The following is an 11,637-nucleotide window of genomic DNA, read 5'->3' as shown; positions in this document are numbered from 1 at the left end:
CTCAATCCCTGAGCAAAACCACTGAGCCCCGGAAGACTCCGCCTCTTCGAATGCCACCTTGCCGAATATTGACGAATCAGATACGCCAAAACAAAAGAGGGCGGTGCCGCTACTATTTGTGATATCACAATCGATAAGAAAAGGGCTTCCTGCTTTCATTTCGTTGAGAACCTGTTAGTGGTGTTTTAAGACCAGATGTTGTAAACTGCAGTGGTTCCGCCTTGGAATCTGAGTGATAACCTGGTATCAGGGATAAACCCAACATCTCTACAACTTCTCCCCAGAGGATAACACTTCACGTACAGGTGCAAAACAGGAACTCCTGTTTGAGGTAAATATGCTTACAATGGGAAATTTTTACCAGGGTGAAGAAATATAGTGTGAGGCTGAAATTAGGTACATGAAATAACAGACTTAGATAAAACAGCAAAGAAGCCGAGATTTATATATGTGATTCCATGTTAAAAGTGTATTGGTGAAATGTTAAATGATGATCTTAACATCAATGAGGCAGCTCATAGCCTTCAATACGCAACGTTACGTGCGAAGACAGGATTAGGAACAGGGTTTGGTCCTTTGAGTCCTTTCAAGATCTTAAATAAAAATAGACTTGGAAAAAATACAGGTGTGTCAGCATGTGAGGAGAGAGACATTGTTAGCACCTTCACATTCAATATTCTTCTAAAGAATTTTTGTTTCAATTAAATTAACTCTTGTTCTTCTGAACTCCAACAATGGCCTAACCTGTTCACACTTCATAATATAAGCCCTTCATCCTGGGGATTAGTCAAATAAATCTTCGCTAATATTATTCTAAAGCATTTCCTTTTTCAAATAAAGGGACCAAAACTGGGCGTGATGCTCCATAGGTGGTTTAGATGAGGAAATAGGAACATAGTAGTGCTAGGGGATAGAATAATTAGTTGTGAGCAGGAGTCCCAAAGGGTGGATTTGCCTGCCTGATGCCAGTAATAACAACATCTCCTCTGGCTGAAAAGGAACTTGCAGCAGGAGAGGAGGGACCCAGGTGTCATTGTTTGTCCATGTTGATACCAGTGGCATTGATAAGACAAGAAAAGAGGTTTCTGATGAAAAAAATTTAAACACTTGGGAGCTATATTTAAAAGCTGAACGTCCAAGGTGACAATTGCGGGATTACTACCCAAACCATAGCAAACTGACATAGGCTAAATAAATCAAACCTACCCCACTTTTTAACCCTTCATTATTTGGCACTTCCGCAATGATACTAATGTCCTTTACTGATGCAAAGTATTTATTCAGCTCCTCTGCCATTTTCTGATTCCTCCATCATTTTTTCCCTAGCCTTTTTCATTTAATGGGCCAATGTTCAACTTGGCCTTGCTCTCCTTTTGTATAAATTTGAAGTTTTTTTTTAAACTAAAATAAAACAAAGAAGTGTAGATGCTGGCAACAAAAACTTAAAGTGCTGTTGAAACTCAGCAGATCTGGCAACATCTGTAGAGAGAAAGCAGAGTTAGCGGTCCCAGTCCTGTGACCTTTCCTCAGTTCTGAACTGAACTCAAAACATTAATTCTGCTTCCTTTTTTTTTACATTGCTTGCTATTTTACCCTCAAAAGTTTATTTTCTCCCTTTTTTGGTTATCTTTTGTTGGTTTTTAAATCTTTCCCAATCCTCTAGCTTACCACTAATCTTGGTGATATTGTAAGTTTTTTTCCTTTGAATTTGATGCTATACTTAAATTCCTTGGTTAACCATGGTTGGTTTATCTCTTTATAATATTTCTTCCTCAGTATGATATTTCTTCGTTGTGAATCATGAACTTCTTTAAACTTTAGCCATTGTTCATTAACCATCTGCTAAACTCCTCTCCTAGTCCACTCCAGCCAACTCTACCCTCATCCCCTTGTAATTGCCCTTATTTAGGTTTGGCATGGTTATTTCCAAGTCAAGTTTCCCATTCTCAAACTGAATACTAAATTCTACCATGTATGGTCACAATTTTCTAGGGGATCTTACTCAGCCTGTGTATTCAAACTGCCCTTTTAACCTTGCCAGTTCAAAATAGCCTGATCCCTGGTTGGATCCAAAACATGTCGTTCTAGGAAACTGTCCTGAAAACACTATGATGTCTTCCTTATGGCTCTCTCTGCCAATTTGATTTTACCAATCTACAAGAAGATTAAAGTCACCACTATTAACGTATTGTCTTTTTTACATGTTCTAATTATCTCCCAATTTATTCTGTCCTATGGTGTATCTATTGTGAGGGGGCCGATAGACAACTCCCACCAGTGACATCTTCTTGTTATTTCATGTAGACTCCATGTAGGTGGCGGTATCAAATGATCCAAGATAATTTCTTGTTTTCGTACTTCTTCTATCCTGCACTAATGAAGATACCCACTACCCTTCCTGTCTATCTTTTCAAACAGCCATATACCCATGAGAATTTAATTCCCAGCTTTGATCTCCTTGCAATATGTCTCTGTATCGGTTATGAGATCATACCCACTAACATCTATTTGTGTTGTTCATCTTTCAAATATCTTTATTTCCTCCTTTTTCATCATGACCTTCACATCTAAACCACCTCCAATCTCACAGATCATTGCTTGGAAGTGGTCTGTGTACTTGACTCTGATCCAATTCATTTTTGTCTATTTTTACTATGGGGTCATTGGACAGTGCAAGCACCCTTGTCCTCTGCTTAGAAGCTGCAGTACACCTGCATGGGCCCCTGAGGACCCCAAATCTGGATCCAGAGTAATTCCAATGTAACTTGTTATTTTAAGAACTGGGGCTGAACTTCTCCAGCACTTCTATTTCTTAAGAAGGTTTTTTTTTTAATTAGGGCTGCCCCCAGCTGTCACAGAACATGCTCACGAATGCACCCTTTAAACTAAGAGTCAAAAGCATCTCCAAATTTCAACCATTGTTGTTCCTTTCCAATCCTCCCCCTCCCCAGCCACAAGGTGACCTGAGGGAGGTAGTGCCAGCCACAATTAACACAACATCCAATGATTAAAAAAAACCCAAGAAACATTGACCATCGTTGAGCTGAGTGGACCTCAAGGGCCAAGTTTTCAGCTTATTAAAACAACACAGGACTGCACCAGGAATTATGTCACTTCACTAGCTTTATTGTTGGATCCATGACGCAGCCAACAAAGCAAGTTCTCACTGTAGCTTACAACCAACCATGCAGCGAACACAAACTTTTCTGCTGATTGCAAGATCTGGATACAAGATTATTCTACCAGCCCGCTTATAAAGCTATTATAGCAGGGGCCATCTCAGCTCACCTAATAATGCTCTGTTCTACAGGCTAAGCTCCTGCCAACCATAAGGCAAAGAATAAAAAATTGCTAAGAGCACAGAAGTACAAATTCCTGATTTTGGCTGCTATCATTTCTTCGAACAGATGTTACAAGGACAAAGTATTTTAATCCTTTTGTACTCTGAAAAAGCAATTAAGATTTTTAAAAATCAAATTAATTCATTCAGGAATACTGTAATCATTATTAGGAACAAGTCCATTCAAGTCAGTCCAGGCTTGATTCCAATAGTTTTTAATGCCCAAAGTGCTATAAGCATGCATGCTACTAACTTACTGTAAACTAATTTAATTCACCTGTTCAAGAAATATAGGCCCATTTGGCTTATCACAGCTGGATAGTATTATGTTCTTCTCCAGATAGGTTCTTATGCTAAAATAAATCGTCATACCAGGATCAGAGGCAGAAAGATGGACCCGTGAGATAAACATTCTGTGGAGAGCAGCACAAGTACAGCCCGAGGAGTGAGGCCTACAGAAATTACCTTCAGGAGTACAGCCTTTAGAATGTGGTTCAACAGCAAAGAAACAAAGCAACAGTCACAACAAAGGAGAGTTGTAAGTTGATTGGTTGTTGAGCAACTCCAGGATATTGAGAACATAAATTTCTAAACTAGCACAGTGAATATAAGAATTTATAGGCACAGATGAGAGTGCTGATTTGTGGTAAAGATGAATAGAAAGTAGAGATTCCTCATCTCCAGTTTATAGTAAATAGAACAGAAGTTAAGTTTGAAGCAATTTAGTGGTATGGCAGCTCGACCAAGCTGAATGCCCAGCCGGTGTCCACAAAGGGATCTGGGGACACTTCATCTGACTGAGGCAAGCACACATGCGGGAAGTGTCACAAGCTTGAGCTAAGGCCTTTAGGTCTCTGTGGTGCCTGAGCTGCCTTCATGAGCAGGAAGTTATTCAAAAAAGTGGCCACACCACATCATAGGGACATGCACACAAATAGGGAATAAGTAATTGCAAGTTGGTCCAAGAGAAACTGCAGAAGTCACAAGAGATCCTGCTCAACAACTGTTTTTCCATTCTACAAACATTGCAAGGTAATGGTTTCTTAAAATGATTTTGCAAGATCCAGGTCTGTTGCACCACATATCGTCCAGATATACAGAAGAGAAGGAAGAATAATATGAGAGCAATTGTGATGTGTTGGTGGGGGGAGCAGACAGACAGACATTTCTGTGGCTGTCGATATGACTCTAGGATGGTATTCTTAGAATCCCTACAGTGTGGAAACAGGCTATTTAGCCTAACAAGTCTACACCGACCCTCCGAAGAGTATCCCACTCAGACCCATTCCCTCTACTCTATCCCTGTAAACCCGCATTTCCCATAGCTTAGCCCACCTAACCTACACATCCCTGGACTCTATGGGTAATTTAGCATGGCCAGTCCACCTAACCTGCACGTCTTTGGACTGTGGGAGGAAACCAGAACACCTGGCAGAAACCCGCACAGACACGGAAAACATGCAAACTCCACACAGACAGTCGCCCAAGGGTGGAATCAAACCTGGGTCGCTGGTGCTATGACGCACCACTGAACCACCATTGCCACCCTGGTGCCAGGATCAGGGATATCACAGAATGGCCGCAGGACATTCTTGTTGGGGACAGTTGAGCATCCAAATATTATGGTGCACACTGGGACCAACACCATATAGGAAGGGGACTGTGGTCCTGCCATCAGAATTTAGGGAGTTAGTTAGAAAATTAGTAAGCAGGAGCTCAAAAGAAGCAATCTCCGGATTACTCCCAGTACCGCATGCAAGTGAGTACAAAAGTAGGAAGATAGAACAGATGAATGTGTGGCTGTAAACGTGGCGCAGGAGGGAGGGTTTTAGTTTCCTGCGCCAACTGCCAAAATGTGTTCAGATTGTGGCCAGAAGATTTTCCGACAGCAATATGTGTCCAATCCAATAAGAAAGGAGGCAATGCTTGATCGAGTTCTTGGGAATGAAGTGGGTGAAGGAGAACAAATGTCAGCAGGGGAACATTTAGGAAGAAGTGATCATCGTATTATAACTTCTAGGGTGATGGTTGAAAGTAACAATGAACAATCAAGAATGATGTTTGAAAATGACAATGAACAATCGAGAATAAGAATAATCAAATTGCAGAGAGCCAACTTCAATAAGGCAGAAACGGAACTGGGCCACATAACCTGGAATCAAAGGTTACCAGGAAAAACAGTGGCTGACCTTCAAAGAGGAGATGGATCATGCACAGTAAAGGTATATTCTCTCAAAAGGAAAAAGGTTGAGCAAACTATTCCAGACCTCCTTGGATGGTAAAAGATACAGAAATTTTCTTAAAAGAAAGAAAATGCTTATGACAGCTCAGAGGATAGAAAACCAGAGGGCAGAGATTTTGAGCAAAAGAAGAAAATGTGACATGACAGAAGTTTTACAGCAAGTGCTTAGGCTCTGGAACGCACTGCCTGAAACTCTGGTGGAGGCAGATTCAATTTGCGTAGGCCTCTGGGAAAAGGCAGGAGGTTTGGCACTAAGCCAAAATGGCCAGTGTTGGTGCAGATGCAATGAGCCAAATAGCCTCCTTCTGAAGCTTATCAATGATTCTGTCATCTACAGACAGTGCCCTCAACAATTTGGGCGTACTTTTCATCATGCCTCACTTAAACTTTGCATGGATTGAAAATTACTTTATTTCTGAACACAATCAAGTTGGTGTTTTTCCCCATCTGCCCTGATGTAATGACTACAGGTGGTGTTGTGATACATTCATCTGCTCAGATTTGCATCAAAACATTAACATGCTAAGTACTTTGGCCCATTCCAACAGCTACTTTGGCAATAAAACAGAAATTGTAACTGAGGAAAAATACTGACTTTTAATGAAGATGTAAGTTCCATTTTTTAATTTGGCTTTTATAACTAAGCAACTACAAACATTATACCCAAAATGTCACAGTAAATTATTTTAGTTTAGTGTTAGCTTCTTCCAACAATTTCATTTGTTAGTACAGTAAACTTATTATCCAGAACCTGTGGGACCAGGAGTGTGCCAATTGATCAAATATTTTGGATAAATCAAGAAGTCCACAGAATCAATGTAAAAACACACACTTAGTAATAGAAACATAACGTAGAGGGTATACACATCACTGTTAAACTTTATTTACAGCATAAATCACTTAAATAATAATGCAACTTTGCCTTAAAAAGAGAGTCTTCTCATTCGCACCCTCAACTGACTTCTTGGACATGGCAGGAGATTGCGGTAAGAATTGAATCAACTGTTCATATTTCATGTGGCCATCTGACTAAACAACAACATTTACATTGAGGTAAATAATTTTTTAGAAGCTATAGTATTTGGACGGAATAATAGAGTGAACTTCATAGTATTTGAGGTATATAATTTTTGCCAGTTTATCAAGAGTTCATAAGGTGCTGGTTAAAACAGTTTGCTGTATATTCAAAATGTACTTTGCAGAAACCACAACTGAAACTGGCTGAACAACATACTATAACTAAAGGTTTAAGTGTGGGTGTTTCTGTCTGTGTGCCTATTCAAGTTAACTCGATCTGGTTGAAGTACATCAAAAGTGGCTGAACATTTACAGTTGTTTCTTTATGTGGTATAAATTGAAGTATTATTTGTATCTCACATAGGAAAATTCAATGAGGTGGATATGTGTTGTCATCACTACTGTTATCTTGAAAGAGGTATATATCTATTCTAATAGAGACAAAGTAAAGATTAGGATTCTCTGATTGAATAAATATAAAATAATCTTTCTAGATGAGATATCAATAGTTGTGTTTTCCTCTCATTTTAGAAAAAAAGTAATTAATGATGATTTAGAGTCTAAACTGCTGCAGATTAGAAGGCAGTCTGTAATTCTCTGCAGGGTAAGTTCTTGCTATCAGACAAATCATTTAAGGTAAATGGATAGTTGGAGGTCAGGGAAGTTATACGAAAAAAAGAGTTAAGCAGACATTGGCTATGAATACAGAGTACAGGACGAATAATTGTCACTAGTTTTTGAGAAGCATGCCCCACTGTTCCACAAGCCATCATAAAATGACCAGTATTCCTAACTGAACGTTGTTCAGGACAAAAGCAATTCACACAAGATTCCATCAGTAATAGAAAAATAACTAGTTATTACAACACAATTAACTTTAATGAACAGAGGAAGAGAAAGGATTTCTAATCTACTACAATGCAAATAAACTATATCCCGACAAAACCCTCAAATACACAATCACTCAATTATGACCAAAACAGAAAAGACAAATGTTTAAAACATTTAAAGAGTGGGGAAAAAAATACAAACAGGATTAGCAAAATTCTGAAGATCAAGGGTCCAGATTACAAGGTAGTAAGTTATTTTCTCACAATAATACTCCAATTTCCACTTCAATTTATAATCCTGAAAGGGAAAATACATAGTCTTTTACAGTCAAACATTTAGGAAGACATGACTGAGATAAAAGAGCAGGTCATTTTGAGAAGCTAGGAAATGTTTTTTTCTAACTTGTTCTGATCTATTGAGGATGAGACCTCTTTGTTAAAATCTTTTCACTCTTAGGGACAAGTATAAAGAGATATTCTAAGGCACTTCACAGCAGCTTTAGAAAAGATACCAAAGCCACATCAAGGACTAAAACCTTAAAGTGTTAAGACTAAATGTAGTAAGTCTTCAAGAGTGTGTTAGAGGAGGAAAGTAAAAAGAGTGGTGGAGAGATTTAGGAAGGGAATTCCACAACTTCGGGCTTAGGGAGGGCCATAACTAAAGAACAACAAACTAAGAAAAAAAAACTGAAATAGCTGGGGCAAGATAAAAGCATTATGGGTGGTCCTGTATGTGGTACAATAAGTTTTAATTCAATTTCAGAGGCAGGTCTTAATAGCTTGGTCCTCTGAACTGATTCCACACCATTGTACAAATTGCAAAATATTATTTTTAACCTACACAAACATTAAATTTTCTGTGTCATCTTAAGATGGTGTGCCATGCTTAAATATGGCAAACTGCAGATAAATGTTGATAGTTTTTTAATCTTAACACTTCACTATTCACACATCTCAGCATATAGTGGTAGAAAGGAACCTTTGTTTATAACTGGCATTGGATCAAGATGGTCTGTGTATTCCTAGCCATACCCTGGCAAAGATTCAAACTGACAAAAGAAAGCTTTTAATTGAAATTGTTTTGTACGGATCACTTAACTCCAATCTGCAATGTCCTCACAATAAAATTCTACAAGTAGCTAATGAAAGACTGCTTCTTACCATACTTTTACAGTGCTTCAAATTGTTTGTATTCAACACAACTTGCATTTTATAGCATTGTGAACTTGGAAAACATCTCCAGGTACGAATGGGAGCTGTAGCAATGCATCTAATTCTGGGCACCACACTTGGAAAAATTTCAAGGCAGTTGAGAGTATGCCAAAATTCACATATCTGCACATATCAAGCACATAAACAGGCTGTTTACACAACCAGTCTATGTCAGAGTTTATATTCCACTTGTACCATCTCCCATCCTTTGTCATCTATCAATGTAATTGCCTATTCCCTTCTCCATCATATGGATTTCGTATTTGTAGCGAAGCTGTCTGCATTGACCTGTGTTCTCTGGAGTTCTGTCAACAGTTTTGTCATTCTTATGCCTTGCATTTCATAGGTGACTCGTACTAGTGTGTTGTGATGATTTCTTATATGACAGTTTAGACTCTACAAATTCAGTGCAGTGATCAGGTGTGATTATTATAATGTGGCATGGTCTGAGAATTTTAATAACCTTCTCTCCCTGGAGAACAAAGGAGGAAGATAGTAATATCTTTTCATTGTCATTTAGTTTTTGTGTTCCAAACACGTCCAATCATAGTGTAAGAATGACTTATTTTTCAATAATTTTGACTTGACTGAGGAATCAAATTAGATTCAGTTTGATTGTGGTTAGCTTTTAAAACAGTTTTTTTAAGAAAAGAATAGCGATATGACTCCAGTTGAAAGTAAAGTATTGGGTCTACAGTTCTTTGGTTGCTTTTACGGCTCAGATGAATGGAAACTTATGTGAAAGTACTTTAAGATAAAATTCCTTTACTCAAAGACAAAGCAATGTTTTAAAATGATTTAGTTTTACAACTTTAAGTGTGTAAGAGGCCAATGTATATTAGCTTAGTTAAATCAAATTAAATCTTGAAATAATTTTGAGAGCTGCTGTCTCAGTGGATTTACTATAAAAAGTTTTTGTTAAACATAATTTCATTTGTACTTGTTTTAATAAACTTAATAAATTGTATAAAATATGCAAAAACATATTTAGGTCATGTAACCAATCAGGGATGATAAACTTTCGATTTGGCTCTTTCAATTGAAGACTATAATTACAGGAGCTCTAGGAGCACATTGGTAATGTCCCTACCTCTGAGCCAGAAGACCTGGGTTAAAATCCCACCTGCCCTAAAGATGTGTCTAACATCCCTGATAGTAGGAACTGCAGATGCTGGAGAATCTGAGACAACAAGGTGCAGAGCTGGATGAACACAGCAGGCCAAGCAGCATCATAGGAGCAGAAAGGCTGACGTTTCGGGCCTAGAATTGTAATTTACTTGGATCTCACAATTAAAATGAACCCCAAAATCCAACAACTGTGAAGTCACAATTAACAAGTAGACCTATTATTTAAAATGTATTGATAGGTTCTTACAAACATACGAGTTACGTTTATACAAGCTCCACAATTTAGTATCATGGCTGATCTGATTGTAATCTCACTTCATAGTCCTATCTGTTCCTGATAACTATTCAACCCTTGCTTAACAAGAATCTACTTCTCTTGAAGTCATACAGCATGGAACCGACCCTTCGGTCCAACTCGTTCACGCCGACCGGATATCCTAAATTAATCTAGTCCCATTTGCCAGCATTTGGCCCATATCCTTCTGAACGCTTCCTATTCATCCTTTTAAATGTTGTAATTGTACCAGCCTCCACCACTTCCTCTGCAACTCATTCCGTACACGCATAACACTCTGCATGAAAAAGTTGCCCCTTAGGTCCCTTTTAAATCTTTCCCCTCTCACCTTAAACCTATGCTGTCTAGTTTTGGACTCCCGCATACAAGGGGAAAAAACCTTGTCTATTTACCCTATCCATACCCCTCGTGATTTTATAAACTTCTCAGGTCAACCCTCGCCCTCCAATGCACTAGGGAAAATAGCCCCAGCCTATTCAGCCTCGCCCTATAGCTCAAACCCTCTAATCCTGGAAACATCCTTATAAATCTTTTCCGAACCCTTTCAACATGCATAATATACTTCCTATAGCAGGGAGACCAGAATTGCATGCAGTATTTAAATAGTGGCATAACCTAAAGGAATTGGAGTTTGGGAAAATTAAGACCAACACATCTACTATTTCACTGGGCACTTCTTTAAAGACCCTATGATAAAATCCAACAGGACCTGGGATCTTGTCAACTTGCAGTTCCGACAATTTACTCATTACAGTAGTTATTATAATTTTCTTGAGTTCCTCCATAACTTTCAATTCACGATTTAGTTATTTCTGGGCTGCTACTTGTAACCTCTCCACTGAAGACTGTTATAAAACATCCATGCAATTTATTTGTCATCTCTTTATCCTGCATTAATAATTTCCTAGACTCATTTTCTATAAAGACCAGCAGTTACTTTGTTAACTCTTCTTTCTTAAATATCTGAAGGAACGTTTCCTGTTTTTATATTTTCAGCTAACTTTCCATCATATTTTAAGTTTTCCACCATTAATCTTTTTGGGAGTTCTTTACTGATTTTTATAATCTGTCCAATTTTCGGACCTGGCAGCTACCTTGCAGAATTATGTATCTTTTCTTTTAGTTTGAAACTCTCTTTGACTTTTTTAGTTAACCACAGATGTCGAGTTCATCCCTTAGAATTTTCTTACTTGTTGGAATGTTTTGTCCTTTCTGGAATCTAAGTATTTTACCACTGCATATCTATTGATCTATCTCTTAATTTAAATCGCCTGTTCAGCTTTGTTAGCTGTACTTTCCCAACACTGATCCGAGGCAATACCACTAGTCACTGATCGCCAAACAGAAAAGCGCTCCACTCTTTTTGCTTCTTGTTAGTTAACCAATCTTCTACAGGCAATGTATTAGCTTGGATAAGGTCGTGCACCTTTATCTTATGCAGCAGCCTTTTGTGCGGCACCTCGTCAAAAGCCTTTTGGAAATCTAGACACACATCTACTGGGTCTCCGAGACAAAAAGGTGTAGAGCTGGATGAACACAGCAGGCCAAGCAGCATCAGAGGAGCAGGAAAGCT

Source organism: Rhincodon typus, chromosome 13 (assembly GCF_021869965.1).
Source record: "Rhincodon typus isolate 14 chromosome 13, sRhiTyp1.1, whole genome shotgun sequence".
Taxonomy (NCBI): domain Eukaryota; kingdom Metazoa; phylum Chordata; class Chondrichthyes; order Orectolobiformes; family Rhincodontidae; genus Rhincodon; species Rhincodon typus.
The sequence above is the reverse complement of the archived record's forward strand: the minus strand, read 5'-3'. Positions refer to the sequence as shown.